This window comes from Lepisma saccharinum, chromosome 1, assembly GCF_977018435.1.
Source record: "Lepisma saccharinum chromosome 1, izLepSacc3.1, whole genome shotgun sequence".
NCBI classification, from domain to species: Eukaryota; Metazoa; Arthropoda; class Insecta; order Zygentoma; family Lepismatidae; genus Lepisma; species Lepisma saccharinum.
The window spans coordinates 116,995,602-117,013,309 of NC_139229.1; the positions used below are offsets into that span (position 1 = coordinate 116,995,602).

At 37.5% G+C, this 17,708-nt stretch overlaps 1 protein-coding gene across 1 annotated transcript in view; it reads right to left on the reverse strand.

Annotated features, from left to right (window-relative positions):
- LOC145999911 (pro-neuropeptide Y-like) overlaps nucleotides 1-4,885 on the reverse strand; it is a 64,431-nt gene extending 59,546 nt beyond the window's left edge. Inside the window, exon 1 of the mRNA XM_083137201.1 lies at nucleotides 4,827-4,885. The gene's annotated coding sequence lies outside the window, so the exon portion shown is untranslated. The remainder of the gene's footprint in view (nucleotides 1-4,826) is intronic.
- Nucleotides 4,886-17,708: the final 12,823 nt, after the last annotated feature.

Here is a 17,708-nt window from a genome sequence, read left to right on the forward strand (position 1 = left end):
GACCAGGACTCGAACCCAGGTTTTCTCCTGCAAGCCGTGTTATTGCTTTACCAGTGTGTGAAAGGCAAAACAGCTGCAAAAACAACAAATCAGGCGAAGCCAGGGTTTGTTGGGTAGCTTACTTCGTAGGGAAATGACACGTTATGACATAGATCCGGGTTCAAGTCCTGGTCGAGCCTGCAATTTTTGATCAAATTAAGCTAACATTCATTTTCCAGGAGGGTAGTGTGGCACTGAACTTCCCCCTCCTCAGGACGCTTACGAACTGCGTGGACTGCCCTAATATAAGGACAAGTGTAGCTTCTAAGGCACTTCAGTTACAGGAAACCTTTCATTGTCCTTCCTGCTCCTTCACTGCACACAATTAGGCAACAGATGCTCACCAAATATTTCCCGTGTCACTTTATGGAAAGGCTTGTATGAAGAGAGGGTCTACTTCTCATTCCTAATTAGACAGGCGGCAAACGAAACGAACGTCCTTTGAGAGGAGAAAAAGTACACTGTTTGACTTGTAAATGAAATGAAGCGACGAAACAAACAAGAGCGTGTAGAAAGGATCACGTTAAGCCGTTTCTCCGCAAGGAACCTCAAAAGGCCGTCAAGATTACGTGTTAGGCATGGGCGTATCAAGCGGAGGGTACTTGCCCCCTTTTCCCTGAGAACTAGCGAAAAACTTCATTCTGATCATTGTGCTTTTTAAATGGATGGTAAAATAAATGTTATTTCAATTGTAAATGTTTAAAAAGTTAAACATTGCGCCCCCTGGAAAGTGCTGTTTGCTCCCCTTCCCCTTTTTCTCTGAAAAAAGTGTTGTTTGCCCTCCTGGGAAAAAATCTAGGTACGTTCATGGTGTTAGGGCCAGAAAAGAGTTTTACATCCTATACGCCAAAGTGTCTATATACAGATAGTACTAATATTCTTCGCCTGTTTTTGGGCAACGAATCATTACCATGATGTTTCTGTTACAAGTAAATTTGTTGACGGCATCAAAAGTTTGTTTTATGTAAACCGAACTATTTTATGTTGATTTTTCTAGAGGTGCCCCCCCCCTCCAAGGCCAATGGTGTGTCCCCGCAGATCATGTCATAATACCATAAACTATTTATTACAACAGCCTCTATACTACTATTCTATTTATGTAAGTCATTTTTTTAGCTTTACTGGAAAGTCTGCTTGATCTGCCCCATCCCCCCCTAAATTCTTCATTCTCTTCATCTAAATTAAATATGGAACACCAAGTAGTAAAAGTGACTTGAAACCAGATAAAATAAATGAATTTGTAAGGAAATATATTCTGATTTTCCTCCTCTGCCTCGCCTCATCACACATATTGCAGCATGGTGTCAAGGTGTAAACATTTTTACATATATTTTAGAAAAATATAGGAATTTTGGGGTTGGACAAAAGCGACCGCTAATATGGATTTCATTAACTAGTAGCGATACAATGAAAATATAATCAATATTAACAATTATTATTATAACCTGGTAATAATTATAAAGTACGTATCTTTATTATTATCGGTACACCAGATGAGCAAGTATCTTATAGATTGTTCTTTTTATTTGCGATGCGATTTCAAAGCATTGATATAATGTACTCGATCACAGAAAATTTCTGAAATAGGAAGTTTTAGTTACAAACTATGTTGTGTACCTTTCACACAACAATCTTAATATTCGGAATGTTGAAAATTTCTCATTGAACTATTAATTGTTGGATTAAGTGGCGAAATACGAGCGAAAAACCGCAAGTTATGACCTGGTTTGTGTAATTTTACTCTATTTTCGAGTTAACCCAATCATGCTTACGTGATTATATATCTGTTGTAATATTAATTAACTGAAATTTAATTATTTTTATCGACCATCACCTAAGAGTGAATAAGTTGTATGATGAAAAACATAATAGCTTTAAGTAACAATGACGCTTGTAATATGTTTGGAATAAGATAACAGTTCAGACAATAGAAAATTTAGAAAGGGGTTCCAAAGGTTCGTCCAGAGTGACAGATAAGGGTAGGCAAAAATTCTCAGAAACTCGAAAATGTTATACAGAATATGTACTGTATATCGTCTGACTAGCATACGAGAGACCCGGGTTCGATCCCCGGTGAGGGAGAACCGGGATTTTTTTATCCACCTGTTCAAGCGGCTCCGACGCCCACCCGGCGTCGTATAAAGTGGGTACCTGGAGGAAACTCTGGTGGGGTGGGGGGGGGGGGGAGTGAAGGCGGTCAGGGTTGTGGTGCTTATAACATCACCCTCAAATTCGGCCGTTATTAAGAAAGTGTGGGGCCCTAATATAAATATATATAGCACCCCCTGTCTCTCCTTTAGCGCCCCTTAAATTCTAGGTACGTTTTCTTAAAGCTTCTCAATAATGTTCACAACATGAAATCCATAAAAACGTTTTGCTTTAGATCCTCCTCTACTTAATGATATTTAAAAGTTTACAAGCTATGTATTATATTCTATTTGTAACTAATTCCATATGTCGTGGTCAATTAACTTATTCAATTAAAGGAAGATTAATACATATATAATATCGTTGGATGTGCTGCTTATTGGGAGCACGATAATTGATGTTGGAATTATTTACTTAGCAATATCCAATTTGGTTGCAACGGAGTGTGGTAATCGAAGCAATAGCAGAGGAGCACAGTATGGATCTGACAACTCCTTCCTACCATAGGCATAAGCCCAGAATTCAGCGACGTGTATCCGGTTCACGGGATGAAGAGGAGTTTATATCAGCTTCCTCGTTAACTTTAGTTTGTTTGTAAATTTTGACTGTTTTACCTCACGAGACGATGTGGACAGAAGGATATTAATGAACGAGATAACAACGCCATGTTGAAGACCCGAAACTTGAACCCAGAGCTTATGAGCTCACGAAGCTAATCCGCATATCAACAAGATCAGCTCTGCAGGTCTCTGTTGTGACGTGGGATTTAACAAGGACATTCTCTAGACCCAACAGAGGACACTGGGTCCTTCACGTTCTAATCCTTGTGTGCGTTCTCTCCAGCGTTCCAAGTAAACTTCTCGCAGATGAAAGATGCAGCATCCATTAAGATAACATAAAAATGGGTTGTTGTACAAGAATCAATATTTACCAAGCATAGTGTTGAAATCATACTGAAGCAGGGTATAAAAACAGAACTGTGTTCCATTGACAATGTATTATACATTAGAAAGAAATGCTGACTCATGTGGTAAAATAGTGTAAAGCAATGTTCGATGAGTAAACAAAATACTTGAGGTTCGAATCCTGTTGTTAGGTAAGTAAAAGGACCATATAATTACTTATATCAATATATGGCACATGAAGACAGAATTGGTGAAGTTGAAAGTGAAATTGGTTTATTATCGAATAATTTTAATAATAATTGTAATAATATACGACGATGTACAAAGCAAAACAAACTGTATTAGTAGGTGGAAGGTTGAGAGGCCTTATACTATTTGCCATCTAATAGGAGAACACATCCGTGCCCTATTATTAGTAGCATTATCTGGATAGTTCGTAGTGGATAAAACCCCAAGAAAATAGCGACACGCCCTTGGTGCACACTTACAGTATTCTGAACAATGATCCCTAGATTGATATATATTACTTTGTAAACAAGAGGTTCATTGTTGGAAACATTTCAAAGGATCATAGTTTTCTACAAATGATTGTCTTTTCTGCATTTGGGTTCAGTCACTGAACATTTAGGTAACGTAGTGGTAAATAAGCAATCTGGATTCGAAACATGGGTGAAACGTGGAGTTCGTTATTGTTCTTTCCACGTCACGATTGCATTCGCCAATACTCACAGTCGCGTGAGTATTGTACGAACAAGCAACGAAAAAATTGGTAGAACAAATATTAAATTTAGTTAAAATTTGTGAATCCGATTGTTAAGAGAAAAAGTTACTGAGATCTAGAAACGTAGGACTGGGAGCAGTGTCAAAATTGGCTGAACCGGATACACGTCGCTGAATACTGGGCTTATGCCTATGGTAGGAAGGAGTTGACAGATACATACCGTGCTCCTCTGCTATGGCTACGATTACCACGCTCCGTTGAAAACTTCGTTTTAAGTTTACTTTACACACAGACACACATATTGGTCACAGGAAGATCCAAAATATGGAATTGTAATACTATTGGAAATCGAACCCTCTATCCCTTGAATATTCAAAATTACAGCATTATAAAGCAAGATTTTTTTTTGTTTCATTTCGATTTGGTTCATTTTACTTCGCTTTTCTGCCACTTTTAGCTAATCACGAAGATGAGCATGAGTGATGATGGTATGATGAAAGGATATTACAAAGAACACCCATGCTCAGACTGGGATTCGACCCCGGGATCCCTAGCGCTGTGCTAAAAATTACGTCACGGAGGCCGGCTGTGAAGGAACGGGAAGAGAATCCATTAGAAATTAGTTTGATAACCAGGCGATGAATCTCGTATGTGTAATCTCAAATTGCAATTCGAAAAATGTCTAATATTTGAATAAGTGGTACTAGAACTAACTACGCTGTAGTGCTACGCTATATCAAGATCCTGTACAATCAGAAGCAAAAGCGTGTTGTACAAATAAAATAAAATCTCCCCCAGTTATTGTGAATTATTGATCGTATACCTAATGGTAAAACAAACGTGTCCATATTTGTAGTGTTATTTACATTTACTGAGCTCAAATAAAAGATCACAGAAAATTAAATCCCTGTGCCTGCTTTTAACAACTCCTTCTCGTGACCGTACACAGCAAACGCGCTCGAAACTGACGACGCAAACAACAGCACGCTGTGAAGCGCAACAGGTTGACTTACCTGTAGAGACAGAGAGCTATGCGACGTGCGGATGTGGTGAGCGATGCGGGTCGTCTATATCCAGGGGCAACAAGAGACTAGCAAGACCTTTATAACACGTGAGCCGGTTCCCCGCGACGTTTCGGCCACGAGTTCTATTGGCCGACTCGGTGGCGACCGTCCATCTGATTGGTTCTCAGTAGACGCCCACCCGAAACGCAATGAACGTCTCTAATACTCCTACACCTTCCCCAGAATTTGATCAACGTTAACATTAGTTGATGACGTAACAATTAAGTTCGCATTGTAGTGCTATTCGCACAGAAGTCTTGTTTATTCGTTCGTAAGGCGAAAACTGTTTATTCTTTAACGAAGATTTTTTATATAAGTATACTAATACCATGTACAACTAAGGAGATGAAACTGAAAAACCTACCAATTGCATTAAATGCAAACTTAAGAAAATATATGTATTAATCTAGCCATAGAAGATACTATCAACTTCGTGTCATACATCGAATTTTAAGAATATAAAAAGGACACAAAGTTAAAATTTGGTGGATACTTTGATAAGGTGACAAGACGTCCCGTGCTTGCCGCGACAGTCCCTTTATTGAGTGTCTGTCCCGATGTTTTAAAAGCCAAAGGGACGCCAAAAGTTCCCTTTTCTGTGACGATGACTTATCGGCATATAATTACTGCAACAAACACACCTTTTCTACTATTAACGAACTATGGCATTGTTGGGTAGATATAATCTCACATTTCAATATCAACAATGTGCCATATTCCAAATTTTCAAAAAATATTGGGGTTTCCTTTCTGTTTACGTGGAACTAATGCCCCCACTAAACGAGCGTTTTTGTTTGTGGACAAATGACAAGAACTCTCTCTCTCAGTGCAAACTTTGAAAGTTATGTTGATTAATAAGGTAAAATTTAATCACATGCGTGTAAAATTTTGCAAAATGTTATTTGAAAACAAGGGCGTACTGAAGAAGATTCATTTATCGGCAAAATGTCAATTAATGACTTCTAAATCGAAAGGACTGTTTGGTTGGAGTACAGTGCACATCACCACATTATGTAAGTAATTATTTAATTAGTTCTCAGACATAAGTATTTATGACTATCCAGGTTTTATATTAAAACTGTGTACATTTTGCCGTCCCGTCTTTTCCTGTTTTCCTTCAGGAAAATATGAAAAATATCCCGTTTTGTTGTTTCAGAAATCTGAACATCAATGGTAGGAAAATATAACAAAATGAGGGCGGACTACCAATAAAAAGTAACACCTCCCTTTCGAAAATCTTGGGCACACCACTGGGCGTAGGTGAACATATTGTAGAAGTAGAGCGAAAATTTAAGTAAGGACCTCTGAAATGAGACACTTGGAAATCTATCCCGCCACATCTCGGTTCTCTTACTTTTCAGGGGAGCCTGTCTTTTCTGTATGTCCCGAATATTATCCTGACTTTTTTGAGTCACGTCTACATTTCGTGGACACTGTATTATCGTAACCGTTAAAGTTTGAGGCGTGCCACCTCACCAGAGATGCCACCCTTGCAATTTGCTATTTGCTTTAAAGATGTCCCTTTGTCTTGAGACATATCTAAATAGATATGCTTGTGTGTGTGTGTGTGTGTGTGTGTATTAAAGTGATTGCAGTGAAACTTTGAAAGATTCTTAAATTTACTTGAAGTGTGTGTGTGCGTTTGTGCATATGAAAAGTCACACTCCTCAACACTTTCTTAAGGTTATATTTTTTAATTAATTTTTCAGTGTCAAAAGGTGCTTCTATAATTTGCCAAAGGACCCTCTATGTCAAAATCCATTTCAAGAAATGCTATAAAATTTAGTATATAAAAATTAAATATAATAAAATTTAGGAAGAAAAACTGTCAGAAGTGACTTTTTTTTTAAAAAAAAAGTACGCCAAAGCAGGATCAGCTTTTCCTCCCCAAATTTGGGCCCCAAAATATATTAGGCTATATTAGAGAAAATTAAACAAACACGTTTTACAAAAGAATAACTTATTTAAAGACACCTAGGTTTAGAATTGGAATATATTACAGAAAGGTAGTTCTTAAAGCTTTTAATGGCCTCCCCGATTGCGTATTGGTAACATCGTCGCTTTGTAATCATGTGGTGCCGGGTTCGATACCCGGTGTAAGCATATATTGATTCGGATCCCACTTTAAACTGTAGCTCCAGTCCCGATTAGCCATTCTGTGCATAAAGTGTCTTTAAAAAGGCAAACTTAAAGCTCTTAATTAATAAGAAGAAATAGGAAAGAATATATATTTCTTAATGTGAAAGAAGAAATAGTGTTCTCTCTCTCTCTCTCTCTCTCTCTCTCTCTCTCTCTTCTTATCTGCTTCTGAATATTCACTTGAAACAAATGAAGATAAACAGTCTGTTTCAAAATATTCGATTGATCTGTTTCTACATATCAGTAGGGAGAAACTCATCGGTTGAGGAGTGACGTTATGATGACAAGGAGGAAATTTTTAAAATTCCAATAATCAGAATACTGAAAAACAATACATCGTTTAGACAACTGACAAAACTACAGCTCCTTAGTAGGGATTCTATAAGTTCATGGCGTCAGTTGGGCCACCAATCCGGACATCTGACATGGTATAGGGATATCATTAAAAAAAAGAAGCTGAACATGAAATATGTTTATTTTTCTAAATGCGCTGCTACACAATTTCCTGAATTATCAGAAATAAAATTGAAAAATTCATTAATTTGATCATCGTCATTATTAAAAATTCTAGTCACTAGATTTAGCGACTCTTGAATATAATTGGAAACTCTGATTCATCACACAAACACATTGATACTAAAATACGCTTGATATTTTAGACGGATGAGACGACTTTCATGGCCCTGAAATGAACTGGATATGACCATTATAATCCTCAAGTTACAGGTTTCTAGCTTCTGTAGTTTCTGAAATATTTATGGTTAAGAGCGTTGACCTTTTCTTCAAGTGTATCCAACTTGGCGTGAAACAATTTGATGCTCTAATTAATCTTAGATATTACAAATTTCATGAATTATTCCCCCTCACAAGAATCACTTTTCCCCTAGCTCAAAAATAGCCACAGCTTCTCTTCCTTGACAGCCTTCAAATCGCCCGCCATATTTGTCTTCGCCTGTCACCTGTTTGTTGACTTCCGCTGTCCAAATACACGAGGTACGATTGATTCCCGGCGTGATTGATTCAGTTTTACGATAAATTTGACGTAGGGCCATAAGGTGCGCTTGGCAACAATCTCCAAATTGGTTCCCGTCGACAGGGCTTCAGGTGCCGATTCCCGATGACTCTTCGTTACGTCGTTGGTGAAATTGCATGTGGAGTGTTTGCCTATTACCACGTTGGTGGTTGTTGATAGCGACTGAAACGAGGCTGCTGCGTCGTTTTAAGTTCTGGGAAGGGCTATGAAACGTCATCACCAGTACTCTACATCCAGCTTGATCCTTCGTTCTCTTGGCATTCTCTTTTAAAGTTGCTCCTAAGAGAGAAACATGCGGAACCATTGTGCAATGTGTCTCGGTCGGGGATCGAACCCAGGACTCCTTGATTACAAATCGACAGCGTTACCACTACGTCATCGGGGAGGCAGACCCAAACGGAGTTGTAAAAATCCAGACGAGAACGAGACACTTACGTAAAATTTTCCCTGCCTCGATCTCGTATAGGTCTAAATCAAGTTGTTGTTTTTTTTGTCGTGTAACTTTTTCAGTTACATTGTATATAATAATTGCAATGTAAATCTATTAGTAACAATTAAGAACCTGAATTGCGTAGTTGCACAATATTCAGGATATATTATAATTCGATATTTTCGAGACCTAACAGCGTCGAAACAAGACCCCAAACAGAAGAATGTTATCAAAAAAAGTTGTTTGTCTAAATAACTTCTATACACTGTGAAAGTTGGTGAGGTGGCACTTTGTATATGTTGTTTATTATTATACATTTTGAGGTTAGAGACGAAAACGAGATGGATATTTATGAACCGATACGAGACCGAGAGTGAGGCAGGTTTAGATATGCCAACGCTTGTCCATTCTTGTTTCGATATCACCTCTAGTCCCCAGGGTGAAACAATTTGATCGATGCTAATGCATTTCGAACAAATGTTCTATTCTGGAAATGCAAATTGAAACCAGTGTGTGAATTACACATTTTGCTTTGCAGGTGAGGAGGGAGTATTCATTGCTGGACTCGGGTTTAAGTAGTAAATAGAAATAAATATACATTATTAATACTATTATTTAGTTTTTCTTCATCTTACATTACTTTGTGCCTGTTTAGGCTAATCGCGACGATGAGGACGAGGGATGAGTAGACTACATGAAATTGAAGCTAAGCGACGGTCAAAGAGGAACATCCATGTTCAGCCTTGAATTCGAACCTGAGACCGTCGGTGACGATGTCATGGGCCCAGTACTCAATGCAGTCGGGCATCGAGAATATTATTATTATTATTATTATTATTATTATTATTATTATTATTGACTTTGTTGTTGTTGTTGTTGTTGTTGTTGTCAATAACTACAACAAAACCGAACTATTAAAAATTGCATAACAAATATTTCAATTCCTCCTCAAATATATTTTCGAAGTGTTCATTGTCACAGGTTACAGGTTAAGTATACTGTACTGTTTAATTTTTCTCGAATCGTTATTGCATTTTTCGACACACATATCAGTCATGTTCTTGTTCTTCAACAAACTTAACTGTTTTTATAGAACCAATATTTCAATTAAATTAACATTTGTTGGATCTTTATACATGAACTACCGAGAACAATTCGTCAATTTCATGTTTCTGTGCAAGGATTTTATGCGAAGAAAGCTTGGAATGATGCGTCTCGTCTTACGTATGCATAATTTTGCTCTATTTTATCTTTATTTAATATTGGCGTACTCAAGTATAGTGGAGATATATAACCCTCTCTTCGCCCAGATTTGAAAGGAAAGAAACTACAACCTTTACTGACATACACATAATTAATTCCTGAGCACGCGACTATTACACACGTGTTTTAATTTCGTTTCCGAAACATCCGGAAAATTTCTACTAAACGCAAGAATAGTTAAGTCGTTTCTCTTACGATATATCATAGAGTTTGGCATTTGTGAACCTTGCTCTTTTCATTAACAAATAATGAAAAAAATTGAAAGAACACAACACTAACTTTGCTACTATGAATCTGCACGGGTAGACAATCTTCTCGTTAAAAACACGATGTTTAATATCCTTCGGACGGTGTAACGTAGTAATTTTTAATTTCGGACTCGTGTTGTTGGATATTTCCGGATGAAGGGACACGGTCGTCTGCAATCATTTAATAAGAGTCGAGGAAAAAGTGGAAAGGGATGCTACGAAACGTTACTTTATCAAATTATAGTTCTTGCTTCAGCGCAGGATCTTCCGTGCATATGTGGATGCAAACAAGGCGGGAAATGAGAGTTTGCTGAATGTTTGTCCAGGAATTATATCATTGCCTAGCCTTCACGTAAAAATCCGCTTAAAATGTGATTTTTCTTACATTTCATTTGTTAAAATAAATTAGGACATTTATTGTTACACGAGTGAAATCTGGATACAGGAACTAGTTTGGAGCGACGTATGCCTCTGTTTAAGAAATACGAGTACGTTTAAGGGGAACCTGTTTCTACGTAGTTTATCCTTGTTCTTTTAAATGGTATACCACTACGTTACACCATGCTAATTTAATCACAATCATTTCACAATCTGTCTTTTTATCGACATCCAAAGTTGATGCATGCCACAGACTCTCAATACAATGAAATACATGCATACATACTGGTTAAACGATAAGTTCTTTAAAAAAAATACTACATCGTACCATGATGGCAACTGAAAGGAGTTAACAATCTACACATAAAGTATTATATGAAAATAATATTTAACAAAGTCTAAAACTTTCTACACAACTTCTAATAGCACTAACCAACGTAGACCAACTAAACAATTCGAAATATTAAATTATTGTACTTTAAAAATAGGTATAGGGCTAGTGCTACTTGCTTAACCACTATACAACGTTATACGGTATGATGCAATCGACTCGCGCCAAGTATATTATCAAATAATAGTTCTAAACTCGAAAACTGTTAATGTTAACTAAAATCTTATGGCAAATTTGGAAATATCGTGTCAATTTATGAATTTCATTCGCAATACGTACACAGGGTGGCCCCAAAAAAGGTAACCGAAAGTATTATGTGGCCAGTATTTCTGTTACCTTTAATGAGCCCCTGTAGTTTGGAATGACAATAGGGACAAGATGTGTAACAGAGCTACACCTAAGTGGAAATTATGGGATTCTTTCCTTTTTGTTCTTGTTAAACTTGTAACAATATGGAAACATTCAACCTACAATAAAATAAACGGCTGTTGTCCGTATCACAATTTCAGTCTGATGTATCCTCGCAAATAGGCATTGCTCAAGTAAAAAAAAAAAGGCCTTTTTGGAAAAACACTGTAACAGTATGCTTCAAATTAAGTATATTTCAAAGTTTCCTGAAGAATAGAAATTCCTGTGCAGTAGAAGTTCCGGTGTCGCCAAACCAGTTTATTAAAAAGTCGCTAAATGAAATCTTAGATGGAACGAAAATCACATCACTTCCAAGGGGAAATCATATTACGGCGTTGCCAAAGAAAAAAACAGCTCTCTATGCATCCTAATTCCTTAGTATGTTCTAAACATGTTCCCAAATTAAGGATCCTAGGCGGGTATAAATGCCACGTAAAGTTAATATTGAACGAACGAGCACTGTAAGTTAGATGGGGCCAGCGAAAATATAAGTGGATAGGTTAAGAGGGATATCACTGCACTGACAACGAACCAGATCTAGCTCGCAAAAATCGCATTCTCTCTCGTTCGATATGAGAGCAGGATAATTAGGTGTACCCTTTACCCCGCAGGTATACCGGTGACAGAAACTTGAAACTCATTTACTGGTTAATCCGAATATGTGAATGGTTTATTTGAAATAAAGGTAGACATGTGTTGTGGTTGTGTTAAAATGGCCAGATTTGAAGCTTTGTTTATCTCTCGTGGGGCTACAACTACTTGTTGCAATTCGTGTTTCATGATGCGCTATGATACCAGGGGTTCCGGGTTCGAATCCCTGCCTGGTCATGGGCGTTCTTTGTGAATGTCCCTGCATCAATTTCATCAGATCATCACTCATCCTCGTCGTGGCGATTAGCCAAAAGTAGCAGAAAAGCGACGTTAATAACAAAAATCAAACCAAATCTAATTTGGTTTTCATGATTTAGAGGGAGTCAGTAACTAAGATGGCAATAATGAATTTATGGTATCCTATAGCAGCAGACAACTCGATAACAGCAACTAGGAGCAGCAGACTAACCAATAGCTCGCATACATTTTGCAAGGCGACGAATTTTTTCGATCATCCCCCTACCACAATAAAGAAAGCCATCTGAACCACTTGTATTGTGCGACCAATGATTAAAGTGAGGAAAAGAAGGGACTACTGCCTCTCGCGGCTTTTGTGCCAAGCTCGTACTTCTGTAATACAAAACCTACGACGAAAGAAAGGCAAAAGGTCTCTTGGCAACTGAAGAACAGCTAAGCGAGCTATAGAATGACCTTTGAGGTGAACGAGGTATGTTCGGAGGTAGGGACAGCAAACCACTTTGCTTCTTCGAAATGCACAATCGAGCCAGAGCTACGCATAAGGAATTTTGACGTGACATCAGGTACGAGTGGAGTCGTATATTGATCTACAGCTTCCGAGAAGACTTACCTGCTTGAGAATTTCATAAGGGAGACATGCTTTCTCCTCATGCTTGACAGTGCTTTGACTTCCATCATCCCCACGTATTCAGCTGTAAACAGACACACGCACACATTTGAGACAATAGGAGGGACATATCACCCACTGGTTCCCCTGAGTATCCCCTTGCATGCAATATGTGAGATTTCTATCCGTTCGTGCTCTTAAAATTGTGATATGTCGAGGCAATGTGTCTCATTACTCCTTCTCTCTCTCTCTCCCTCTCCCTCTCTTTCTCTGTCCATGTGTGTTTGTGTATATATATATTAGAGCTGAGCCGATACTACTTTGAACCGATATCGATGCCGATACCCTCACCGATACTGATATTTGTATAATTCAAGTTTAAAGTTAGAAAGGCTAGTTAACGATTCATACTAACTTATCACATCACATTCCTTCAATAACATTAAATAACTCCCGAGTTACATTCATGTAGTATTATAGCACTTTAAAATGTTTTGTGAGATTTGGTAATTTTATTTATGTGAACTTCTCTTCAGACCCAGATGATGCAAAGAAAGATTTTTTTTTAAATGTTACAAGACTTTCTAAGTGTTACAGTTATACCAAAAAATAGGTGGATTTTGTCTCTTCTTCAATTTCATGTTGATAACATTCATTATTGTCGTTTAGAGAGGGAGAAAAGCAACAGTTATAAAAATAACGCTCATCTGGCCGGCTCTCTCTATGCCCTGCTCTCCTTTATTCTCTGCCAATTTCAGTAAAAAAAAAAGTCACTGCGGTATCGGCCGATACCATCGCACAAAAAGACTTACACAAAAGGAAAGAGCATTGTTGAATCCACAATCCTCCTTCCTCAGTTGAACGCAGACAAAACAAATAGAATTCACAGCGACCTTCATCCGTCTTTCCCAAGAACTTTGCAATCATCTGGCACGGAGACAGCTCAGCATGATAGTAATGCTGGTTATAAACGTTTCTTACCGCACGACTTTGCGAACAGAAATTTGAAATTAATTGTTTTATTTCCACACAGCCCTTACCAAGTAGATCTTGTCAATTATCTGCTTCCCAAGAGGGTGGAGGTTTGTCCAGCATTTCTCGGAAAATGTATATGCAGAAACTTCTTGTCCCGGCCTACCAACTGGTCACAAGGAAGGGTGAACGAACCTTTGAAAAGGGATAAATGTTACTTTTGTCCGTGTTTCTAACGGTATCGGTGGGAAAATTCATCCGATACTTAGCTATATCTACACATACTCAGCCCTAATCTATGACTGACGCTGCGGCTCGCAACCGCAAAAATTTGACTACTTCTACTGTCTGGTGAGTGTTTCCTTTTTCCTTTTTTGCTTTATATATATATATATATATATATATATATATATATATATATATATATATATATATATATACATATATATATGTTATTTCCCTACGAGATAATATATAAGAAGGAATAGAAACAAGTGAGAGAAAATAAGCCCAAGAGAAAGAGAATAAAGAAGAAATTGGGAAATCAATGATGGTAAAAGAGTAAACAAGAAGAAATTCCTAGTATATGGCAATGAAGGACAGAAAAACAGCAATGGGTGTAAACGAATAATACATATAAAAGAAAGAAATTAAGGATATGTACGAAACTGTGCCAGAAATACGGAGGGGGGGGGGGGTCCTTGTGACCATCCAATATTATACATTATCCAAATGGAACATAAGAAACAAATCAGTTTAACGTCTTTAAACTCGTACAATGGCAGAGGTCTGGTAGCAGATCTTATGAAAACTGTAATTTGAAATGTGATGAAACGTAAACACGCTGGCTCTTAGTCCTATTATTCTATTCTATTGTATTTTGTATTTTTCTATTTGACTTTTGCCGGTCCCCGTGGCGGAGTGGTTATCATATCGCGCTACGACGTCAGGGGTCCAGGGTTCGAATTCCGGCCTGGGCATGGATGTTTGTGAGTGTCCATTCATCAATTTCATCATATCATCACTCATCCACATATTCGCAAATTAGCCACAAGTGGCACAAAAGCGAAGTAAAATAAAGCAAATCAATCAATCTATCTATTTAACTTGGTGCTGTCTTAGGTTTTATACTGCGCTCAGCACTTAAAATAAAATATTATTACTATTATTATTCTTTCCTTTCGATATTCAGATATAAAATGGATTGGCGCTCTATTCAAGACTTTTCAAATAGATAAAGTTAAAGTTGTGCGTCTTTCGGATCGCCCTGAATTATCCTCATGATAATTAAAATAACTTATGTGAGCACACACGTACTCACTGCCGCATTTTCACAAGCTCCATAATATTTTGAGCTATGTAACCGTTGTAACCAGCATCCAAAAGAATAGTTTACAATTCTCTGTGCAGAGGCAACGATTAAATATACACATTCTATAATTATACAAGGCAGTCTGAACAGAAAACAACATTGCATTGTACCTCAGATTCCAGACAAGCTTTCATCCTACATTCATTTAAAGAAATAATATATTCTCTTTCCTCGACAATAGGTTCCGTGTTTAACCACAATCAAAGAAACATCGTTCGACGGAAATGTAAAAAAGCACACGGAAAGTAATTATTTGCATAAAATGAGCTGCAGTACGTTCAGCTCCAATCCAGCTGAGAACTTAATTAAATTTTTCTGAGATGGAGTCAGATTTCAATGTGGATCAAATAACAAATGAAAAAACTGAGCAGCAACCTTTTCTTCAGGTTATGTTCTTCATGTTTGTAGCTTCGGTGAAAATAATTCAAACAAGGATAAAGAAGTTCTCTCTTGAGATTACTTGTTGTATGTGTTGCTAGAAGATTCAAGGTTTCTGTTTTACAACAATGGAAACTGTGTACTATTAATTAGTTGTGTATCTTGGTATATCTCAAGCTTGAAACTACTTTCATATCCATCCCAATTTCTTAGAGGTCATCCAGAAAAAAATGAACATTTTGTAAAAAAATGACAAACGATGTGTTCAAAACATTTATGGTACAGAAACTGCATACCTTACTCTACATTTCCACATATTCGCCTTACCCATTCAAGCACTTATCATAGCTTGATACAAGTTTGTTGATACCGTCATTATACTCGGATACCGCCAATGTACTCATGATCGCCAATGTATTCAATCATGTAGTGTCGACGGAACCTTTGAATCGTTTGACAGTAAGCCTCAGCATTGACTGTTGCTCTGCATGGTAGAAAATCAATGAGTAAGATGCCTTTCCTGTCCCAAAAGACAGTTGCCAGAACCTTTCGCGTGCTGAGTGTTTGTTTGGTCTCTTTTGACTTGGAATGCGACCCGATATATTGCCACTACATTGACTACAGGGCTGATGAAGTGAAAGACGCTGTCACACATGGTTGAATACATTGGCGGCACCGAGTATAATGATGGTATCAACAAACTGGTATCAAGCTGTATGGGTATGGCGAATATGTGGAAATGTAGAGTAAGGTATGTAGTTTCTGTATCATAAATTATTTGCACACATCATTTGTCGTTTGGTTTCTACACCAAAATGTTCATTTTTTTTTCTGGATGACCCTCGCATATATATAATCCAAGAACTTTTGCCTTATTGGTATTCAAGTGGGCTTAAAACAAAAACACCAAACCAATCAATCAGTCAATAATCCGACAACTCTACTTCACGAAGTAGGATAGTTTTGTTGGTTTTCCAACACGTGGATTTGTAGACACGATGTTTCTAAACACCTACAGGCCCCTCCGGGAAAGCGATTATGAGGTGAGAATTGAATTCCATTCGTATAATTTCATTTCAATAACTGATAATTTACATGTAAGGTTGCTGGTGTAAAGGATTGGATTTCAAATTCAAGCTGTTTCTAAATGGCTGCACCGTTTTGGAGAAACCGCTTAGCTTGCACCTCTAGAAAATATCCAGTGCACGGTCATAGCCACAGTTTAATATATTAATATTATAACGCACTAACGTAGTTACTCTTTTAAAATGTCTAAAAGTACAAAGGATTACATTTTATCACTTGTGTTACATTTACACAGTATGACGTAATGTCGCCGATTTCACGCTATTGTCAATCACAAAAGGATTTCTCTACAACTTGTAACATACATTGTTGTCTTATACTCAGTTCTGTCTCCTACTGTGGTGTCCCCAGAAAGGAGCAGTTAGAACCTCTTATTTTTCCTTGTTTTGAAATATAACAACAACAAAAAGAACTACTGGTGGCCTCGCTTGTTTCAATTTTTTCCGCATTAAGTACCAAAGACAGAAAATGTTCCTTCACAAAATTAGCTGGAAAAGCAGTCTTTTATCCTTAAAAGGACACTTCCCGTTTTGTGTCTTTGGAGGCAGACAACTAAACTGGACATAGCGCTTGGTTGGTTTCCTTTATCGATTCCAGTTATTGAAGCATGAAATCCGATACGTGGGCATTTGAAAGGCAATCCACTGACCGCATGGAATTACGCGTATATCTTCTTATTTTTCTTTCAGTTTCCTGGAGGACAAAGAATATTTTCTACATGCTCGTGTAAGAAATGCGTTGAACTTGTAGCTCCCAGTGTAAACAACAGCACCCTTCACAAGCATCTGAAACGTATTTTGTCCCTGGTAAGCAAGCAGTTACGTACCCAAGGAGGGTGACGGGGTCATAACTTCCCCTTTGGGCACGGAATTCCTAAAAAAAAAATATGTAAGGATGTCAAATTCAGGTGAAAAATAATAAATATATAGGCTCTAGCCCGCCATTGTAGAAGCCAACAACATGTGCACGAATTAATCTTTATTTCGCAGAGGATGTTCAATTCACTCCTTTTTCAACTAAAAGATTAATACTTTTAGGCATAATATTATTAGAGGATAAAAAAGTATGGCAACCAACTCTACAAAATGCTGTCATGTGTTGTGCATTTTGTCACACTTTCTGGATCATTCTTGTACAGGTTCTACAAAAGAATAGAAAATAATACTTACAAGTAGGGCTAGGATTTTGATGTATATGCATCTTTTTTTGGTAAGGCAGCAACATTGCATAAGTAGATAGGAACGTGTTTTACACGTAAGTGAATTAATTGGGATGTC